This window comes from Prionailurus viverrinus, chromosome C2 (genome assembly GCF_022837055.1).
Source record: "Prionailurus viverrinus isolate Anna chromosome C2, UM_Priviv_1.0, whole genome shotgun sequence".
Classification (NCBI taxonomy): domain Eukaryota; kingdom Metazoa; phylum Chordata; class Mammalia; order Carnivora; family Felidae; genus Prionailurus; species Prionailurus viverrinus.
The window spans coordinates 22913789-22937367 of NC_062569.1; positions in this window are offsets into that span (position 1 = coordinate 22913789).

A 23579-nucleotide genomic window follows, 5' to 3' on the forward strand; every position below is an offset into this window, starting at 1 on the left:
ATAAATATTTATTTACCCATATAAATCTTAGGAGTAAATAATTCAGAGGTGACATGTTATCTCCACAATGTCAGGGGCCCAGATCCTTCTGTATCATAATTCTGTTACCCCTGAGGTGTTGAACTTGACTACACAGCCTTCAGGTGGTTCACTATCTGCTCTGGTGAAATGCCACCAGACTGTGCTGCAGTAACAAATTTTCTCCAAATCTGAATTGCCTTATATGGGTCCAGTGGTCCTTCTCATTGCTATATATTTGGCACTAGCGGCCTCCAAGTTTATTGTGGAAAAAGAGAGATGGAGAAAACACATTGGGTCTTAATTAACTCTTTCTGGAAGTGACACAACTCATGCTTCAATCACATGGTAAGAGATGGTCACATGATCCCAACATACTGGCACAAGAGGATGGAAAATGTAGAGGACCACATATATATTCGGTAACTAATAATATTCTTTGCTACACCATCAAATTTATATGCCACCTAGCAGGAATATGAATTGGCAGAGGGGAGGGGAATGCCCAAAAAGTGCATGCATAAGTAGCAACTTTATTCCATCATGTACATTTTTATCAGGCGGTTATTCCTAGCTACAAAGGTGGCTGGCTGAGAAATACAGCTTTAATTCTGGGCAACCATGTGCTTAGCTAAAACTTAAGGTTCTAGTATGATAGAAAAGAGAAAAGGAGAAAACAGATATTTGGAGGCAATTAGAATATTTTGCTATAATGAAGTTGATATGGTCTTTGCCCCAAAGGATCTTACTGTTTAGTGGGAAAGATAGATGTGTACATAAAGGATTATATTGAGGTTAATTGTGTTTTGCTTTAAAAGAAAAAAACTGTTATGGGAAGCATAAACAAAGTTAAGGGAGAGATAATCCATTAATAATAACTTAACGAATCAAACAAGTATAATGAGTTAGAGAAAAATTTATTCTTTGGAATACCCTAGGGTCCCAGGGAAAGTTTACCAGTCCAATCAGGAAAGCCCTCAAAGCTGAGGAGACAGAACTGCATTTCCTATAGGTCTGCTCACAGTGGGTAAGGGTCACATATTGGCGGGAAAACCTGTCTCTTGTTTTCTCCTACGTAGTCCAGGTTTACACTTATCATTCTAGTGCATTATTAATAGTGAGCTCTTTTAATGCCGAAATGTTCTGATTTGGGTAATAATAAATTATTTGGTCACTCTAGTGATTAGAGGCTGGGGTCTAGGAAGGGGGGAGAGAATGGGAGTGGGGCTGGGAAATGGTGGAAGGCTGTGTGGTGCCCAGTGTGATTTTTTCCCCCCAAGTTTTGTAAATGTTCATTAAAGTTACTAACTTCATGAAATCATGAGTATGACTGAGCTTCTTATGGAAAAAAGTGAATAGGGTAAAGTCAGTATACTAGCTGGCATGGAATCATTTCTATGAAAATAAAAACTTGCAGAAATCTTGGGAAAGGTGCTAGGTTTCACAGCTATGAAATTGAAGGCTCAAATCAAGTTTAGTTGAGTGTCCAAAGGAGAAGGACAGTCCACACAGCATCAATGTTCTATCCTACACTTAGTTGTAGGTACCATCTGAGCAGAGTCCTGAAGGACACTTTATTGATTTGGAATTCTGCTTGGGGTCTGCTTTTCCATGGGTATCCAAGTCCCCTTTCATACCCTCTAATAAATCAGTAACTCCCTTGCAACTTTTCTTTTTATACTCATGATCATTTTAAGGGCATACACTAAAGCTTTCTCAACTTCTTTCTTCGCCAGATAGAATTATACAAGCCACCCCACAGCAATGCTCACTACTCGTAACTTTTCCACTCCTCATTCATATCATAGCTGATGTATACAAATGAAATGAAAATGAGAAAGCACTGGTTCAGGGCAGGCTTGCCCACATGCCACTCAATGAAAACATGTAAACGAACAATGAACTGACACTCAGGAGAACTGAGTTGAATTTTAATTTGGAATCGTCCACAATTTTTGGGAAAGTCGCTTCACCCCTTTGAATTTCAATTTAGACGTTCATAAAATGGTACTTGGAGACCAGACCAGTTCTTGACTAAATGTTTATTCCATGAGATGCTTTTCTTCAAGTAAAAAACAAAACAAAACAAAACAAAAAAACAAAAACAAAAACAAACAAAAAAAGCAACGCTTCCATTGGAGTGCATGGGAAACTGACATCACACATTGGAATTCCTGGAAAGATTTCCTCCCTTAAGAATTCCTTAATTCTTGAGAGTGGTGAGATCTACCATATCCCAAACAAAGAATGTCTCTATTAGTATTTAATATTGATAGAACAAAGCTGGCTCCATATTTTGGATGCTTGCATGAATCAAATATACTTTCCCATAAATGGGCAGAAGACGTGAATAGACACTTTTCCAAAGAAGACATCCAGACGGCCAACAGACACATGAAAAGATGCTCAACATCACTCATCATCAGGGAAATACAAATCAAAACCACACTGAGATACCACCTCACACCAGTCAGAGGGGCTAAAATTAACAAGTCAGGAAACAGATGCTGGTGAGGATGTGGAGAAACGAGAACTCTCTTGCACTGTTGGTGGGAATGCAAACTGGTGCAGCCACTCTGGAAGACAGTGTGGAGGTTCCTCAAAAAATTAAAAATAGAACTACCCTATAACTCAGAAATAGCACTACTAGGAATTTATCCAAAGGATACAGGAGTGCTGATTCAGAGGGGTACAGGTACCCCAATGTGTATAGCAGCCCTATTGACAGTAGCCAAATTATGGAAAGAGCCTAAATGTCCATCAACTGATGAATGGGTAAATAAAATGTCGTTTATATATACAATGGATATTACTTGGCAATGAGAAAGAATGAAACCCTGCCATTCGCAGCAATGTGGATGGAACTGGAGGGTATTATGCTAAGTGAAATAAGTCAGAGAAAGACAGATATCATATGTTTTCACTCATATGTGGGTCTTGAGAAACTTAACAGAAGACCATGGGGGAAGGGAAGGGGAAAAAATAGTTACAGAGAGGGGGGAGGCAAACCATAAGAGACTCTTAAATACTGAGAACAAACTGAGGGTGGATGGATGGGGGGGGCAGGAAGAGGAGAAAATTGGTGATGCATATTGAGGAGGGCACTTGTTGGGATGAGCACTGGGTGTTGTATGTAAGTGATGAATCACAGGAATCTAACCTCAAAACCAAGAGCACAGTGTATACACTGTATGTTAGCCAACTTGACAATAAATTATATTTAGAAAAATAATTTAAGAAATTGAAAAAAACACAAATATACCTTCCCTTCATCTATTTCCGCCCATCTATATCCACACTAGTTTGTTTTCAGCTCCTGCTTTTCCTGGCTATGCTTAGGGTAAGTTATGTCCAAATATAGTTACCCAGGGAGTCCTGGGGCAGCTCAATCCCACCTCATTAGGCTTTTCCTTTCCTAAGGTCACCTCTACTCTGGGTCTTCTTCAACTTAGCATTTACAGTGCACTTCTGAATTTTCAACGTTATTTTCTGAATTGTACCTTCTGATATTAAAGCACAATTTGCCTATTCTTGGTTTTGTCTCCGAATTTTCTGAAGGGCTTGAACCTATTCTGAGCTTAGTTTTTGAGCAGTATTTCTCCGTTTAGTCTTTCCTTCCAGCTGTCTTTTCTTTTAGTATTTTTTCTCTTTAGCTTAAATGGTGCTCCTGTTTGGTTCCATGACCCAACTGTGGTTAACATTTTTATGTCTTGTTGCTTTATTTTAGCTGGGTTTTTGGGGAAGGGGTTGTAGATGTTGAACTTCATAGATTATCACACTATTTTTCCCGTCCAAGCAGTGTCTTAAAGTCATTTTTGGAAAAGAGTGGGTGATGAATTCCTGGAAACTTATCTGGTTTTTATTTATAATACATTTATTATAATGAGATGTTTTGTTTTTATTTGCCAACTTTACTAAGAGCTAAACGAATTATTGACTCAGAGTAGGTGGAACGGTTTTTAATCACCTTGTGCGTCCAGGGGTCTCCTACCACCTTGGATAGGTAGACAAAGATTTTCTAGAAAGAAATTATTTGTAACCTTCTGGTCTGTGAAGATGTCCCACATGCCTATTTAGATCTCCCCCTCAAGCTGGTCTAAAGAGAGAACTTTGAAGAAAGGAAAACCTGTTTTAGACAAAGCATGGAATTGTGTTATTGCCAGCAAGCTATTTAACTTTGATCTTCATATCCTCAACTGTATAATGGGCATAATGATATCTATTGTATTCAATGAGTTATTCAAGTTGAGTTGCTGATGTTCAACCATTTTTGACCTACAAAAATGACGATTTCGTATTTTTAACCTTGTACCTAGTAAAATGAGCCAGCACCAGTCATTAATAAAAGCTGATTCTCTTAACCTCCCCTCCACCATATGATTTCCCCAGTGCCCTAGTCCTTCTCTACACTTCTTCCTCTCTCTTTAGGCTCCCATGTTCTCCCTAGGCTCTTCTATCAAAGCTCAGGAATGAAAGACTGAAAATAAAAAAATAAAAACCCAAAAGTCGTGCTTCATTCACCACATTTCATAAACATTTTTTTCTGATAAAATTAATGCATTTTTTTCTGTAGAATATTAGGAAAATACAAAAGATTCTGAAAAACACTAATAATAAACCATTATCTACCAGCCCTCACAAATTTGTTTCTAACATTTCCAGATATACAGAAAGAGAAATATAGCATGTAAATATATGGGGGAGGAGAGAGTTTTCATTTTAGTTTTTCAAAATAAGTTTATTTTGTAGGTACTCTTTTGTATCATTTCTAAATTTAATGTATTGCCAACATTTTCAATGCTATCTATTATTCTCTTACATATTTTCACATGTTTTTAATGGGTTGCATGATATCCCATCTTAAGGAAATACTAAAGTTTATTTAAACAATCTCCTGGATATTTACAGATGTTGTTTGGTCTTATAGAACATACCATGATGAAAATTCTAATAAATAAATGTCTGTACCAATCTACAACTCTTTGCTAAGGATTAACTACGAGAGGTAGAAATTGTTGGTCACAGTTACCCAAATTTAATAGCTTTGATCCTGTAAATTGCCCTGCAGAAAGGTTGTACCAATTTACACACTCAAGGGCAATTCATACATACTTAGATCAGCAGTTCTCAAACTTTTTATTCTCAGACCCTTTTAGGCTTTCAAAGATTACTGAGATCCCCCAAAAGCTTGGGTTTATGTGGATATTATTTATGTATTAATACTTGCCATATAAGAAATTAAAACTGAGACTATTGTAAACGTTTATATGTTAATTGATTTCTAAAATAATAAGCATGTTACAGATTAATAACAGTTAACATTTTAATGAAAAATAATTGTGTTTTCCAAACTAAAAAAATCTCTTTAATATTTGGCTTAATAGAAGGCTGTTGGGCTCTCATATTCGCTTCCACATTCAACCTGCCTTTGGTTGAAATATATATGATTAAAGGTTCTGACTCTCATAGAAAGGTAACTGAAACAGGGAAAAGCATTTGAACAGCCTTTTCACATAACTGTAGATATGTTTTCTACTACCTGAAATTCAACAAGTAGTAGTTTCTTAAAGGTCAGTTGCATATGGAATCAGAAGTCAATGTTTTGTACTCTGCTGAGTTAAAATCCAGTGGTCTATCTTCCACTTAAATGGATCTTTTACCATCCACCAGTACCTAAATTACTGTACTGGTCACACATTGGAAAATATTGTTTTTCAGAGTTACGCATGTCTTTCAATCTTTGACGCATTTCACTATAAAATATCAAAACCCTACATTTATTAGCATCAACATCAGTCTCATCAGAACATTCTTGAAGTATTGGGGAGCTGTCAAGGCACTGCTGCTTGAAAGCTTTAATTTTATTATTGGCCGTAAATATTGTCAGTTGTTTTCCTTGAGGCCACAAGCTCCCTTCATTTATATTCAAGCTAGTATCTGCCAAATATCCAACTTTGAAAACCCGTACTTCATCCCTCATTCTTACAGGTAAAAATGGTTGTCCTTGCACAATCACACAAGTGCTTTTCCTTGAGATAATTGTCATACGTTGGAATGCAGCAGAAGGGCTTTAAATGTTCTTCCCATTTCATCACACAGAATATTAAAAATACTTGTACTCAAGGGTTGAGATTTAATGAAATTAATATTTTTACTACTTCACCAAGGACTTTCTTAAATGAAACTGACTTTTTCCCCCTGCACGTGAATATTGGTGAAGAATATTTATCATCAGCATACTTTGTTTTCATGGTCTTAATTCGTGTTAGGGCACCCTTGCTTTGGCACCATCAATGCAAGTATCAGCACAGTTTAAAGGCAAATAGTAGCTTCGTGTTACTGTGAAAATAATTTTGGCCTCGTGGCCCCCTGAAAAGGAAAGAGTGCCTCTTGCTACTGTATTCTGATGATGATGATTGTAACTATTCTTCCTTTCTCCTCTTCAGTGAACGAGGGCAGGGATGAATTGAGAGTTATTTTTGGATCCCCGCCTTCTCCACCTCCCACCAGCAATATTTACTGTTTAATTCTACTTACTAATACTCAAAAAACAAAACCAAACATCTCAACTGATGGCACAAAGGCACCACAAAGACACAGGTTCTGAAGCTGAAGAGAAGGTAAACACAGAATTACTTTTTAAAAAAATGATTATTTATGTGCTTAAAGCACAAATCAGTTTGGTAAAGAACATCCTATGTCTGTTTTATTTCCATATCTCTCAGACTGACAATGGGATGCCTATCAATTAATTCATTTAGAAAGCCATACCCCACAAGAAATAAATTATTTGTCCTCTGGAGCTTGTCACAAGGGGATTTTTTAAAAACCATTAAACAGAAAGACAACTGCTCATCTTGGAAAGATGAAAGGCCACTTCTTTTTCCTCAGCTGATAGTTTCTTAGTAATGATACCTACGAGGTATGGTGTTTCACATATTATAAAGCACGTCCAAGTGTAACTTAACTCAGCCTCTTTGAACCTCACTTATATGTGAAATTGGATTAATGAGAACATTTGGGGGGTATTTAATACGACAATGCACATGATGTGTTTAGCACTGTGCCTGACACCTAGTAAGTTTTCAGAGTGGTCATAGTGGTAATAGTGATAGCGGATCAGCACTACGAGTGACGGCTGTGGGGGTTGTTGTTTTAGGCATCAGTAACGAGGCCTGGCAAAGCGAATGGGCTCTTTCCTGACAGGCAAAGATGGAGGGAGCTGCTCTTCAGACCCTGGCTATTTTCACTCCATGCCCCTAATTCTTCCTTCCGAGCCACAGCCGTACCCCGGGGGCTCTCAGAAGGTGTCCTTAGCTCTCCTGCTGGCTTCATCTACCTCCTGCCGTTGGGTTTCTCTTAACCAGCCTAGCAAGCGGGGCATCTAAGCTGGACCCCTCCCTGCCGTGACATTGATCCAATGCTTCCGGACGGAAGCACAGGTAGTAAAGGGTATACAGCCCGCGCTTTGGAGTGAGCAACACCTGAGGCAGAATCCAGTCTGTTTCCTATACCCTTGACATTGTGCACATGGGACGGTGCTAATCTTTGCTTCCGGGAGCTGCGATGAAGATTATTATATGAAGTTGGCACCTGGAAACAGCTGAGCGCCAGCGCACAAAGCCGGGCACACAGTGAGTGATAAACAAATAGCCTATTTGATGATTAAGTCTTACAGAAACATTTGCTCTTCTGGGTCCTGATTTTTAGTCTCCTAGACTAAACAGTTCCACTATTTTCCTTACTGCTCAGACCCAGACATGTCCCACAATTATAATATTAAAAACTCAGGATTATCCCTACACAGAATTTTCCATAACCCTCTTTCTTCTTGGAGCTCCTAAAGCTATTTCATAAAAAAGTGACCTTATTTTTAAATAGAGGGGGCAATTGAAAATCAGTGAACGGACCTACCCCCTAATGATTTTTTTCTCAGACATAATTATAATAATTAGCATTATAAAGTGCTAATTATCTTTGGACACAGAGGACCTGCACACCAGAGACAGAGGTCCGCATTAAGTAAAGCGGATTTCACTTTCTTTAGTTACGAGATTTCTCTATTTTTCTCTTTGAAGTGATGCAAAAGATATTTAGTCCATCAAGCCTCACTTGAGAACTTTTTTCAGATAAAGAAACTTACCTGCTGGCCATCCACAGCCTAACTCCATCTTGAACTTATGGAGGTACAAAGAATTGTTCCAAACTCACCACTTTTTGTTAGATGATTGTTCTGGAGTTCTAGGCCAATACCTAGAACCCAGGAGGAATCTCAAACTGTAAAGATCACGAGTTTCTTGTTTAGATGGCAGATCACTCTTATTAACAATTGGATAGACAAACATCATACTCCAAGTCTTGGAAAGTCTGGTGGGCAATTGCTGAATGTGTTAGGTATGTAGAAGAGAAATTCAGGACGTGGCATATAGAATTTCAAGCTGAATGGCACTAAGGAATCATTTATTCTAACCATTTAATTTTACAGAAGGGAAATTGAGACCCAGAACCACTCGCTAAGAGTACCAGGATTGAAACCGGAGCTGTGGGTGTTTCCAGTAGAATTTTTGTCACACCATATTGTGCTTTAAGTTACAGGGCTCCTTATTAGGTAAAATCAGGGTCATGTATTAAAGTGTAGAAAAAGTGTAGAAAGTGTAGAAAAAAATTTAGGGCAAGTAATGAGGCATTGGTGTGAGACTATGAAGAGTATAACTCTGGACTCCCTTTTATCATCTGTTGTCAGTGATGAATAATTGTTAGTATTATCTAGTACTCACCTCATTAACACAGACATTGGATAGTGAGGCAGAGTTTAGAACAGAATATTAGTAATGCAGAGCTGTGAAGAGCCATGGACATTTTCTGAGAGCCTAGAACACTGCATCCTTAGTTCATTACCCTGAATCCAAAGTAGGCACCTGTGTCCCACATCAGCCTAGACATACCCAGCCCTCCCCAAGTGGGTCAGTGTCATCCACCAATAGCTCTATTCACTTGGAAGTTCTCATCTGTGTAAGGTCAAAATCTACCCCCTTAAATGTCCATTTACTGGACATGTTCTGTACGTTGAAGCACAAATGAATCGGTCTCACTTTCACGGATACTTTCAGGGAGCCTGGGTGGCTCAGTCTGTTAAACGTGGGACTCTTGATTTTGATCTTGTGGTCCAGCATTCCATGTGCCCAATGTCAAGGGTGTAGGAAACAGAAAACTGGATTCTGACTCAGGTTTTGCTAACAGCATGGAGCTTGCTTAGGCTTCTCTCTGTTTCCCTCTCTCTCTGCCTCTCCCCCACTCATTCTCTCCCCCTCTCTCTCTTTCTCAAAAATAAAGAAACTTTAAAAAAAAATAAAAATAAAAAAATAAAAAATACTTGCAATTATTTAAAAATATGAATCCCCTTAGATTTCTCTAAGCTGGAGTTTCTCAAATTCAGCTGTATCGGAATCCCTTGAAGGATTTGTTAAATCACCTATTGCTAGTCAGACTGAGAAAGACAAATGACGTACAATTTCGCTCATATATGCGGATTCTAAAAAAACCCAGAGAAGCAGACAAACCAAAAACAGAATCAGACTTATAAATGCAGAGAACACCCTGATAACTAAAACTAATGTAACTATGCGTCAACTATAATCAAATTAAAAAAAATTAAAAATCCCCACCCATTGCTGGCCCCATGCTTAGAGCTTCTGATTCAGCAGGTCTGGAGTGGTACCTGAGAATCAGCATTTCTAAGTTTCTAGGTGGATGTCTGTATGCTGGTCTGAGGACCACATCTTGAGGTTCTCATCTTTATAAAGCCCCTCTATTATACTTTTTGTGGAATCTTTTCTAATCTGATGCCATTCCATTTGTCTTTTTTCTCAATGCTTTACAAATTTGGCTGTTCATCGTTTTTTATACTTTTTTATTTTTGTTCAAGCTTTCCTTAGTAGGCATATATGACTTTTTTTTATTTAGAAAAAATCAGAACATTAAACACTTTTAATTACCATTTTAGTGTTAAGTCATTTAGGAAGATTTTGGGGGAATGTACTCTCAAAAAAAGCCCAGATTCAGATCTGCATTAGTAAAAAACTATGCCAAACGCTGAAGAGTGTGGATGTTACGACTTTTCTGCTTGGGGGAAAAAAGCGCATTTTTCTTTAAAATAAAGTTAAATAAAAGTGTAATTATCAATGTAAAGCAAGATGGCTAAAAAGAAACTGTCTCATTATTATGTTTTTATAGCTTATATACAGATTATTTGAACTAGAATGCATTTGCTAAGTCGATTATTTCTATTTCTGTCACTGCACACTATGGTGATTGGGGGAAAATACGCCTTTTTGGTATTAAGCTTATTTTCACATTCTGGAGTTTATGGTAGTGTGAGAAGGCCTAAATTTGTAAGCAGAAGGCCTGATTTTGTAACCCAGAGATCTGGATTTCATGGACAGTGATGTTGTTTGCGTGTCTTTAGACAACTTTTCCGTCTCCTCATTTTCAAATGGCAATAAAATAGTAATGGCTGCCTTTTATACTCCATACAGAAGTAGGAGAAAACATAACAGCACTTGTGTATCTATAAAGGCTTTGCAAATTTTGTTATTATCTCTAATGTTTATTCACATGACTGCTGCTTTCATTTTTTTTATCTGGAATTCCATTTTGTGAGAAGAAAAGTAACGGAAGACTTCATCTTGCCTCTAAGTGCCTTTAGGCATGAGCCTTCACCACTGAGCACATTGCCTGCCTCGTGTCACCTAACTCAAGTGAACTTCTAGTTAGACCAGGGAGTGATGGTGCACTGTCTCCAGAGAACGCCAGGTCCATGCTTCCTGAGCACCTGCAGTCTGTGCCTCTTAGCACCTCTGAGTAGACAGTGGTGGTAATGAGACTTGAAGTTCCCCTTGGAGGCCACAGACGGTACCTGTATTTCCACCCAAGTTTTAAATGTATACTCTTTGTTAACAAAGAGTGACAATGGGGTGTCTGGATAGCTCCGCCAGTTAAGCGACAGTCTCTTGATTTCGTCTCAGGTCATGATCTCACGGCTCGTGGGTTTGAGCCCTGCATCGGGCTCTGTGCTGACAGTGCAAAGCCTGCTTAGGATTCTTTCTCCCTCTCTGTCTACCCCTCCGACCCCTCAAACTAAATAAATAAACTAAATAGGCTATAAGAAGTGATATTTTGGGTTTTTTTTAAGTTTTATTTATTTTTGAGAAAGAGAGAGATTGATCAGGGGAAGGGCGGAGAGAGAGGGAGACACAGAATCTGAAGCAGGCTCCAGGCTCTGAGCTGTCAGCACAGAGCCCAACAGGAGGCTTGAGATCGTGACCTGAGCCGAAGTCGGATGCTCAACCGACTGAGCCACCCGGGCGCCCCAAGAAGTGATATTTTGACATCACTGTTTCAGGCAAAGACACCCACACCAGCTTACTCTGTAAGAGTTTCTGATCTGAGAAAACCACGTGGATCATTTTGATTTGCTCCGGTGCTAGGCTGAGTCCTAAATGATTTTCTGTGCACACGAACACCTGGTGAGAAGGCTGGGAGATGTCACGTATACATCTCTTTATTCTGGTGTGTGTGGTGTTGCCATCTTTTTCTTAGCCTTTGTTTTGCCTTGGGATTTTTTTCTTCTCTGTGCTAAAACTTTACTTCTGTCTAGTCTGAGTTCAAGCAAACCTACAAGCTCACGAAAAGATTAAAAACAACTTATGAAAAAAGTGATACAGAAAGAAAATGAATTTTCCAAAAAACAAGTCCTTTGCAGACCTCCTGCAGCACCTACTACCTTCTATTGCCTTGTCTTCCTTCGATACTGAGTATCATAAAGTTTCAACTCATTACATTCTCAGTACAAGCTCACTTACTAACCTTCAAGTTATTCTTTGGTACTCATATAAGCTCCTTTTCCATGTTCAACTGACGTATTATTCAACTGATTTCTCTTTTCAGTTGTATTTTAATACATATTGATCATTGATTTCTATAATTCAATTGATATATTTTGGATGTAATGAGTTGGATGGAACACATGGTCATTTTTCTATTTAAAATGAAATGACAACCCTTTTCATTTAACAACTTCTTCCTTGGGGCTGAAGTTTTCAGGGATATATGAAAGTCATTAAGTGAGGCCTGTGTGTGTACACACACACACACACACACACACACACACACACACACATATATATATATATATATATATATATATATATACATTTAAGAATTTACAGCAAAAGAAGTGACAATTTACCCAGGCCGAGGGATAGAACTTTAGACCTCAGTTGCCTGATTCTTGGGACAAATCAATTCTTTATTCTTGGATATTTTTGTAGAATTCCCTCCTCCCCTTCCAGTTGCCAAGTCAATATTTATACCTGAATGTTGCTCAGCTCCTTAAAAGATGGGCTGGCTGGATCAGTTGCTGTCTCAGACAGACTTTAAATGTATTTTCAGCATGTCTTCAGACAGTTACTTTTCCTCTGTTCAATTTTGTTCATCTTCTTACTTAACTTTTCAAGTGCTACTATTTCCTTTTTAAATGTGGAATTGAGAAGTGCAAACATTATTGGAAGAGAGAGTCTTACTAGCATAATTGTGCATTATCTTCCTTTTATATTGCAGATGGAAAACATTAAATCTAGGGGGAATAGAAATCTGCTCAATCAGATAATGATAGTACAATTTCCTTTAAAAATACTTACCTGTGGAGAAGAAAAGTACTGATTTTTTAAGGTGGCACCTTTCCATCATTTTTAAAAACAGCCAAATGACACAGAGAGTTAAAATTCTGTCTTATGGGAGCCAGACTTCCTTGCTGAGGCTACTCCTTTCTACTTGCAATTTGATATTTTAGGTAGAGATTTGGGTGGGGTGAGAAGAAGGCATACTCCAGAGCAATGTATCGTAATTTGGGGATTAGAAGAGTACTTAGGAAAGGGCACAATGCTCTGTCCGATGTCTTATATTCATTTTTGTAACAATAATTACTTTCAAAACATTTTAACAGCTTTATTAAAGGGCAATTGAGAGAGTAAACTGCACATATTTAGTGTGCAATCTGATACAATTGATCTATGTATAAGTCCATAAACCATCTTCCAAATCAAGATAGTGAACATGTTCATCGTCCCCACTAGTGTCTGCAATCCTTGATCCTGGTCGGATACAACTACTTATCTGCTTTCTGTCCCTGCAGAGTAGTTTACATTTGCTACTGTTTCATATAGGTGGAATTATGTTGTATATACTCTTCATTGTCTGACTTCTTGCATTCTGCATAATTATTTTTAGATTCATCTAGGTTGTTGCTTGTATCAACTGTAATCCATTCCTTTTTATTGTTAGTTACTAGTCTTTGAGTGGACATGTGCTTTCATTCATTTGGAGCCAATAAATAGGATTGGAAGTAGTTAACTCTATGGTGGATGTCTATTTACTTTTAAAGAAATAGCTAACCTACCTTCTAAAGTGGTTGTATCTGGGAAAAAAAAAAGAAAACTGGACAAAATACTTCAAATAATGGATTTTAAGACAGTGAACACAGTTGGCAAGTAATTTGGTCCCTCTTACTCCATGTTTTCTAGAAGCAGAAGAACAATAATTACTTTTAGTGAGAGAAAAAACAGTCAAGGAGAACATGAGATTTCAATCTTTTTTCAAAAACAGCATGAGACCTTAGTTGAAGAGATAATATACAGAAGTATTAGCCAAACCAGAGTTTTACTCCACTGTCATGTTCACAGTGGTTCATACGAAGATCTGAAATTTCACAGACCTGAAAAATTTTGTGATTTGATAAATGATAATTTTCATCATAAGGATAATTCTGATCAATGACAATCTTCAGAAATATAAACTTTGCTAGTTAGAAAGGGGAAATTTTTCTTTTGTGTAATAATTCCCAGTGTAAAGGTGTTCTAATAGATTAATACTTCAATTTCCTGAGCCTTTCTTCCAAACTGGAATCAATGTAGAAGTCTTTGAAAAATACTAACATTGAACATTCTCCCCTCTCTCTAAAAATATGGTTCTCATAGAATACAGATGTTTCTTAGACATGAAAATAAGTGAGCATAATTAGAGAGTTTAGCAGTTAAAAGGAAATGAAATCTAGGGAGCTGGGCTCATCAGAGCGTTAGGGAGAAGTGGCTAGCTTCAAAGACCTCTGACAAGAAATGACTGGATACTGGCTGGAGAAATGACTGTTACTTAGCTTATCTTCTCTCACAGTGGAAACCCATACATAGTGCAATAGACGTACTAAAGATCTCAAAAAAAAAAAAAGTACTAAGGATCTCCATATGGGTATGTATTGTACCTCTTATTAGCTCTTGGTGATATCGATTCTTCATTATCCTCCCTAACCCTTCCCACTCATGCCAAAAATCCACAACCAAATATTTATTTAATTTCAAGGTATCCATCTACTTTCAGATACAATTTATTTGTCTGGCTACTGTTAGAATTATTTTTCTAGACCAATACTGCCACACTCTTCATCTTCAATCTCGCCCCTATAAAGATGGTGATTGCTAATTCAGAATGCAACCTCCAAAGACAAAATCAGCTCCATCAACCCAAATGGCTGTCTCGAAAGTCCCTAAAATCATTATTGTTCAAGGCTTGACATGTTGTCTTCATTAGCCCAGCCATGTGTCCATCATAAATCCCATCAAAGAGCTGACTTTTCTCCACACTGTTTTGAAAGTCTAATTTAAATGTTAACTAGCCCAGCAATAATACAATTCGGATTGTTAACAGCAACCTCCAGACTCAGAGACAGTTCAAATGACCATTATCTGGAAAAACGAGACAGAGTGAAGAGCTGTTTCTTATTATGATGCTTAATTTACAAATTAAAAGCTCCTCAAACCCTCATTTCAGAGCTGGCCCTATTTGGGGCAGTGGTGATGGATAACAAACATTGTTCTAAATAATAAAATTGTTTTAAAATGTAGGATGGCAAAATAATTATAATTACATTGACAATTTTTTCAGTTCCTTAAAATTTTCACAACCATGATGCAATCAAAATTGTTATGGGCATTATTAGTCTATAAATAAACGTGAATTAAATAATACGTACTTAATTTAGTTTTAAGTTTTCTTTGACTATCACTGCCTAGAATTTAGTCTTTCTAGACTGGGAGAAAACATCTGCCTTTAAACATGTAGAGAAGTAGAGGTGTTCAAGATTGGCTTTGTTAGCTCTTTTTAAATATAAATATATATACTGCACACATATGTATTTAAGAACTGAGATCATATAGAATGTCAAAAATTATGAATGATGATTCTTGCCTTGGTCTACAGAGGCTCAGAGTTATTACCATCTGAGGAGAGTTTGTTTGTTAGACCAGTGTTTTTCAAGTTTCAGGGATTGATACTTTAATTTTTGTGACAGACAGGATCTAAGGTGACCCCCCAAGTCTTCTCCTGGTATTAACGCCCTTGCATAATTGCTTCCATTTGAGTATGTACCGGACCTATGATGTGCTTCCAACTAATAGAGTGTGGTAAAGCAGCTATCAGGGCATATGTGATTCCGTCTGTGTGATCACATTATACGATGGTAGTACTTGTTTTCGCAAGGAGATTTGTTCCCTTCCTGGCTTTAAAAAGCAAGCTGCCATGTTGTGAGCTTCTCTATGGAAAGGGTCACATGGCTAGAGACTAAGGGCAGCCTCCAGCCAGCCGGAAACCCAACCTTTTTGTCCAGCAAGCCTACAAGGAGCTGAATGCTGACAAAAACCAAGTGAGCAAGGGAATGAATCCTTTCCCAGTTGAATCTCATGTGAAACCCCAGCCCTGGATGACCTGTTGACTGCAGCCTTGCAGAGGATGCAGCCAAGGTACACATCGATCCCTGACCCACGGGAAGTGTGACAAAATAAGAACGTGCTTTTTTAAGCTGCTGAATTTGTGGCAATATTGTTACACAGCAACAAGCAATGAATATAATGGTATAAGATAAATTTGGTAAGTGGCCATCTACAATTAAAAAAATGAAATAGATTGGATTAATAGAACAGAATGAAGTATAAGCATATTTCATTAAAACTTTATTATATATATAGTATATATATGTACATCTACATTGGGTCACAATATATATGCATTTCACAGTGTGGGTTGTAGTAAAAAAATTGATGAATCTTCTGGAAAAGACCCTTTGAAGTTTGAAACGTGTATATTCTCACTTGTCTACGAACCCCTTGCAAGGCCCGTGAATCCTGCTGAAACAGGAGTATAGGAGCAGCCAGGGAGAAAGTAAGAATATTGAAGACTAAGAATATCTCATCACATTTGGGGGATTTTAGATTTTGGAGGAGTACTAAGAAGGTTATATCGGGAGTAAATTATAGAGTTATCTACTGTTCGGTACTCAATTTATAAACATATAGAGACAGAAGAACTAGGCAAGACTTTGGGTTGTTCTAATTTAGACTTTTCCCCACAAAGTGTAGCGTTCATTTCACTGGTAGTACTGTACAATTTTAGTTTGCACATAGACAATTCCATTTTTTTTAAACATTTATGTGTTTATCTTAGTATTCAAACCCCAACAATGTTACTGCTTAGCTGATATTAAACTGTGCCCCCATTATCATCTCTGCTTTCTTTTTAGCAGCAGTCCGTGCTCTTTTGAGGACATGTGAATAAGGCAGTAAAGCATTAGGAAGGTTATTTGCAAATGTCTGAAGTCTGAAAATTGGGAAACACTTTCCCAAGTCAAACTCTGGTGTACCAAAGAAACGGAACCTCAGAGCAGTTAGGAGGACTTGCCTTTGCTCCCTTGTTACACATGGGGTCAAACACTGAAGGAAAGGAATTGAGCTGTTGCCCAAGTTTACATAAACTGCAGACTCTCCAGTTAAATACGTTACACAGGTAGGGTGCTTGTGATGTGGGTAAATGTCTGAGGGGAAATGTGTGGTTGCGCATGTGTGTTTTCTGGTGAGTCCTGTGTCAGACATTGTGCTAGACATAGCCGATGAGACGGCTAAGGTATACTTCTTGTTCTATCAGAGTTTACAGATTAACAGATAATCATTGTTAGTTATAAGCCCCAATAATCAATGAATTGATGAAATGATTATTAGAAGCCTCTTTTGAGGGCTTTACAAAACATGCAAAAGAACATTGGCTTTCACATTAGAAGATGTGATTGCAATTTTTTTTTAACGTTTATTTAGTTTTGAGAGGGAAAGAGAGAGACAGAGTGCCAGCAGGGGAGAGGCAGAGAGAGAGGGAGACACAGAATCCGAAACAGTCTTCAGGCTCTGAGCTGTCAGCACAGAGCCCAATGCAGGGCTCGAACTCACAGGCTATGAGATCATGACCTGAGCCAAAGTTGGACACTTAACCGACTGAGCTACCCAGGTGCCCCTAGAAGATGTGAGTTCAGATTCTAACTCCACTACTTGCTGGCCTTGTGATCTTGGACAATGAAACCTCTGTGAGCTTCGTTTTGCTCGTGTATTTAATTGAGATCTGAGTTCTTTCTTCACTGAACTATGTATAGTCAGGGTTCTCCAGAGAAACAGAACCAGTTGTGTATAATATATATATGTGTATATATATATATATGTACTATATTTATATGTAATATATAGTAATATAGTATTATATATTATATAGTAATATAGTATACATATTGTAGATTAATACATATTTATATATTTATAAGTAAATATTATAAATATATTAATAATATATATTAACATATATAAGGAGATTTATTTTAACGAATCAGCTCATATGATTATGAAGGCTGGCAAGTCCAAAAATCTGCAGGATGGGATGGTAGGCTGTAGACCCAAGGAAAATCCAATGTTGCAAAGAGTCCAAAGAATGTCTGCTGCACAAATCCCTCTTGCTCAGGGAGGGTCGATCTTTTGTTCTCTTCAGGTCTTCAGTTGATTGAATAACGCCCACCCACATCATAGAGAGGAATATGCTTTACTTAAAGTCCACTGACTGGGGCACCAGGGTGGTTCAGTTGGTTAAACATCCAGCTCTTGGTTTCTGCTCAGGTCATGATCTCACGGTTTGTGAGTTTGAACACTGCATTGGGCTCTGTCCTGAGTGTGGAGTCTGCTTGGGATTCTCTCTCTCTCTCTCTCTCTCTCTCTTTCTCTGCCTCATTCAGACTCATGCTGTCTCTCTTCCAAGATAAATAAACTTAAAAAAAAAGTCCATTGATTTAAATGTTAATCTCATCCCAAAAAACTCTCACAGGAATATCTGGAATAATATGTGCCCATGTATCTGAGCACCATGACCCAGCCAAGTTGGCACATTAAAATTAACCATTTTGAGTTCAACCCCTGTCAACTTGGCACCCATGCGCATCTCCTTAAGCTGTACTTCATTTCTAAATAAAAGTCATACTTCCATCTGTCATGATACAACTATCCTGTGTGCAAGTGAAAACACACTAATCCTTTTCTCAGAAGAGAATAGAAAGTCACTGGATGATGTTCACCCCTCTCCTTGATATCCCGTTACTTAAATATTATGATGTAAGGTAACAACACTTAAATACAATGATATATGGTCAGTACATCTTACGTTATATAATAAGAGGATTCGAAAGGGAAGAAAACAAAGATTTTTTATTTATTCATGTATGTATATATGTATGTATGTATGTTTATATACCAATTACCCTTGAATGATGTGGAAGCTAGGGGTGTCAAATGCCCCATGAAGTTGAAAATATATGTATCCGGGCATCTGGGTGGCTTCGTCAGTTGGGTGTCCAACTGTTGATCTCAGCTCAGGTCATGATCTCACGGTTCGGGAGACTGAACCCCATCTCAGGCTCTGAGCTGATGGTGCAGAGCCTGCCTGGGATTCTCTCTCCCTGGCCCTCTCCCACTCTTTCTCTCTCTCTCTTTCTCAAAATAAATAAATCAACATTTTTTAAAAAAAGAAAAAAAAACTCCATGTATGACTTTTGACTCTGCCCAAACTTAACTACTAAGCTGAAAGCCTTACCAATAACATACATAGTTGATAACACATTGTTCATATGTTCTATGTATTATATACTGTATTTTTACAATAAAGCAGGCTAAAAAGGAAAATGTTAATAAGAAAATTACAAGAAGAGTAGATACATTTATGGTACTTTACTGTAAAAAATTCTGTGTATAAGTTGACTTGCACAGTCCAAATCCAATGGTCAACTGTGTGTGTGTATGTGTGTATGTGTGTGTGTGTGTGTGTATAGCACCTAGATTTTCCAGCACATGGCATATTGTTACCAAATGCTGTTTCTTCATACTATATTTTGATTTAGAATCGATCCCTGCTACATAGTGTCACATGTTAGCCGTGATAAGAATTAGCCTTCGTACAAGTGTGGGCATACAGATTTGTATGTGGTATGTGTTTACACTTTTTGGTAAATAATAAATTACATGTGCAGGAATTCGGTGCTTGCTTCTTTTATATAAAAATCACCTACTGAATTTCTCACATTGTATACCATGGGCACATAATTGTGGAATTCTTGGCAGAGGAAATCAGTGTTTTTATCTTTTTGAGAATCTGAAACTAATTTATTAAAATTTTACCTGCACATAATGAAATAGGCCCAAAAGACTGCATGAGAATTGGGCGGCGATATACCTGTCTGAATTATTTGCCCTAAAGTGGTAATAATGGCAATTGTGTGTGTGTGTGTGTGTGTGTGTGTGTGTGTATGTGTGTGTGTGCATCTATGCATATACATATGTATGTGCATAAAATAATTGACTTTTAAATCTCTTGCAATTGATACCTGAAACTTTATGTATTTTGCTCAACGTTCAATCTAACTATATATCCACAATGTAATTGAAAATCCTGCCAATGTTATGTACGTTGCCTCCTGCTCTATCCTAGCTAATCTGAAATATAAAGAAAAATATTGGACTTTGAGCATTTAATCCAGATACAGATAAAGAGCTCTACTTCCATATACCTTGCATTTATACTCTCTTTTCCACTTATAAAATGTCTTTTCCTCAATAAGGCAAGAGATGCATGTCTACGTTAAAATTCTGTTCCTACCTTCATAATACTCTTCCTAATTCTCCCCTGAGTGTAATAGGTAGCAAATATTTTTTCTATTAATTAAAATCCTTCACTTTTAGGATGAATTTTTTGAAAGCTCTCTAAATCTTTCATGCTCTCTAAAAAAATATCTTCTCACATGGAAATGCTGAATTCGTTACTTGACACTACAAAAATTAAAAAGTATTTATTCAAACTGGTCTACTTTGTCCTTCCTTCTCCAGTATCCATTATTCCCCTCCTCATAGGCACAAACAAATAGGATCAGGGGAAGAAGACTGTCACTCACACACCTGCACAAGAGTCTATGGAAAGTCTTGCATACCAAGAAGGCTAGTCCACATTATAGCTCTCCTCCTATCCAAAATTATAATAATCAGGATGACTAATGATTAGGAATTTAAATTCTGCTTTTTTATTTCCAATCATTATGCTAAGATCACAGAGATAAATAAACTTTTAGCAGTGTGGAGAGAGAGAACATCTTTTCAAATTCACCCAATCAAGTTATTCTACATCCAATCTTTCTGTGCCTTGCAAAATCAGCTATATCTGGTTGTTTTCACAATTTCCTGATTAAATCTGTCAATAGATTTTCTACTGCTCGTTCTGTTATTTATCCAGAGCATTAATGAACTTCTCTACCTCCTGTGGATCCATAAATATTTCTATTTTATTATCAAAAACAACCCCTAATTGGACTAAAAATAGGATTGTAGATCTATCTGCTCCGCCTAAGTAGTGAATTAACTTTTGTGGCTCCAGAGTCACCATCTATTTATTCATCACTCACTGCTATTTATTGCATGCCTACCACATGCCAGGCACCGTTCCTGGGGCTCCGGATTAACTGGTGAAAAAGACAAGCAGGGCGGCCGCTCCCACAGGTGTTAGATTCAGTAAGAGAGATAGTTAATACACACGTCATCAAATAAAGCAGAAACTTCTTATGATGGAAACTTGTGCAGGAGAAGAGAACGGGAAATCTGGAACGTGGTGACTAAATGGAGGAGAGGACAAATGTGTGCCAAGGAGGAGAGCCCCAGGAAGTCCTCTTGCTGGAGCTGACATCTGAACTGCCATCAGAATACTAAGAAGGAACTGGTCAGGCAAAGATCCAGGGGAGAGATTTTTCAGACAGCAGGAACAGCAGATGCAAAGGCCCAGAGTCAGGAAAGTGGTATGTTTGAGGACACTGAAAGAGTCATGTGATTGGAACTGAGTAAACAAGAAACTGCCACTAACATGACATAGGCAATGTTTCAACTATCTGACTTTAATAACAATGGCTAAAATGTCCTGGGCTCTCAGTATGAGCCAAACACTAAGTACATTCACTCACTACCTCAATTAATTAAAAAAATAACTGAATAAAGAAATTAACTTTTATTATTTCCATTTTACAGTGGGCTAAACTGAAATTTGGAGAAGTGATTTGCTGAAGGATACCTATCTGGTAAGTGGACCAACCCAAATTGAAACAAGCCCAATTCCTTAACCAGTAAGGTACATTGCCCACGTGACATCTTTTCCACAAGTAATTTGAACTAGTTTTACCTTGTTTTATGAATTACTTTTGCAAGTAGTGTTTAGCCACTTTTGTTTCAGGACTACCATACACGATAACTTCAGCATCTGTATAATACTTTACCTCCTGGTAGGAGGCTGTGATGTACTGGTAACTGTTGAGCAACTAGCCCCTATCTTCCCCCGCAAAAGCCCAGATTTGTGGTGATTGTTGATTTCCATAGTGTAAATACTACCACAATGGCCTATTTCAAGTTCACAATGAGTCATCTGCTAAATGTGTGATTGAGAAGAGATGTGCCCAATCAGCTCCTAGGAGCCAGAATGAATGGGCTCCAATCTACCACTAGGAGATGCCCAATAAATATTCATTTGAAAGAAAGCCTACCCATAGGAAAACAGTTTGGGATCCCTTTGGTGAAAGTCAGAATCACAAAGGCTAAAGCAAATTGCATTTCATTACTTTCCATCCTCTCAATTTACTAGTTGGGAGAAAGGTAGGAGGCAGTGCATGAAAAAGAAAAAAATGGATGTCTTTTTCCCTGATGTGTGCCAGTGAGAGTTTTATCACTGCCACCTGAAACGTTTGCCATTGAGTTTGCTCATTGTTGAGCGAATCATCTTCCTGAATGTAGTATACACAAATGGTTATTTCAAAATGGAGAGGCACAGCACCTTCGGCACCTATATAAAAGTTCAGGATGGTTTTGCTAATTGAGAATTTAGGAGACCAAGCCCTTGGATGCAGCACCTAAGGAATTGTTTTACAACATGGAAGCCATTAGACAATATGGACCTTCTATGAATGAGAGGGAATCTTTGCGGAGGGGGTGGAGAAACTGCCTTCCAAGTGCAAATTCCAATGTGCAATCACCAAATCATAATTCATGACAGAGATACAACATATGCTCTCCTGATAGAGTGGGAGTTACAGGACACAGAGAGCAAGTAAGCAGCAGAACCTCCGTGAGTTATGGCACCTCATTGCCATTATAAAACATCTTTATTGGGAGGGAAAATGCAATATTTTGGTAGAAGGAGATGAAGTAGGTAGTCTGGATTGCTCACTTACGGTAGAATGTGCAATTTTACAGCTGGGATATGCCCGTCTGCTCTGTGTCTTCCTTGACTCACAGCCTGTCCTGAGCAGGCGTTGAGTATACACAGTTTAATCTGTAAAGCAATCAAGGTGCTTAGGTAGAACCTGGGAAATGGAGAATTTTATGAAAGCGAAGCCTATATGCTCTGCACGAAGTTCTCAAACGCCATCCCCTCCATTCCTTCTTTAATGTTAACTTGATTTGTGCTACTTTGGGGGAGCCGTGTTAGTGGTCATTGTGTGTGCGTTCTTGAGACAATTGGATCGATTCACCTGTATAAAATGCTTTTTTTTTTTTTAACTGTTCAAGTTTGGAAGGTGCTGCCATTTCATTTTCTTAGCAAAATCTAAATGCTAAGAGCACATCACTGGATTCAGGTGCAAAAAAAAAAAAAAAGCCTAGTGCCCTTGGATCCTTGAGGCTTACAGCAAAAGTCTGCTTTACTCCCCCAGTGTTATAGTGGCAGACAGGGCAGCTTAGAAAGTCATCAGAGAGATGCAGAGTCAATCTAAATTTTTTAGAGCTGAAAAGAAATCGACCATGCAAATCCTTCAGTAAGCTTAGTGCGTGAGAAGAGATGTTTTTTGTTTTTTGTTTTTTTACACCGCCCCCCCACCCCCCCACCCCCCGCAGGAGCAAGGGAAGGAAACTCATACTCTCTGCAAAAAGAGTTTTCAATCTAGCATTTCTGTGTTTTTTTAATTCTTTCTTGTGAAAGGACAAGTTAAAAGATTTGAACCCGTTATCTGTTTGACAAATCAGAATACCAAAATAACATGAGGAAGGTTTATAGCCAAAGATAGGAGTCTCAGAGAATGGAGATGTTATGTAAATGCATGATATTTAGAAGTCTCTACTCTATACCGTATCATT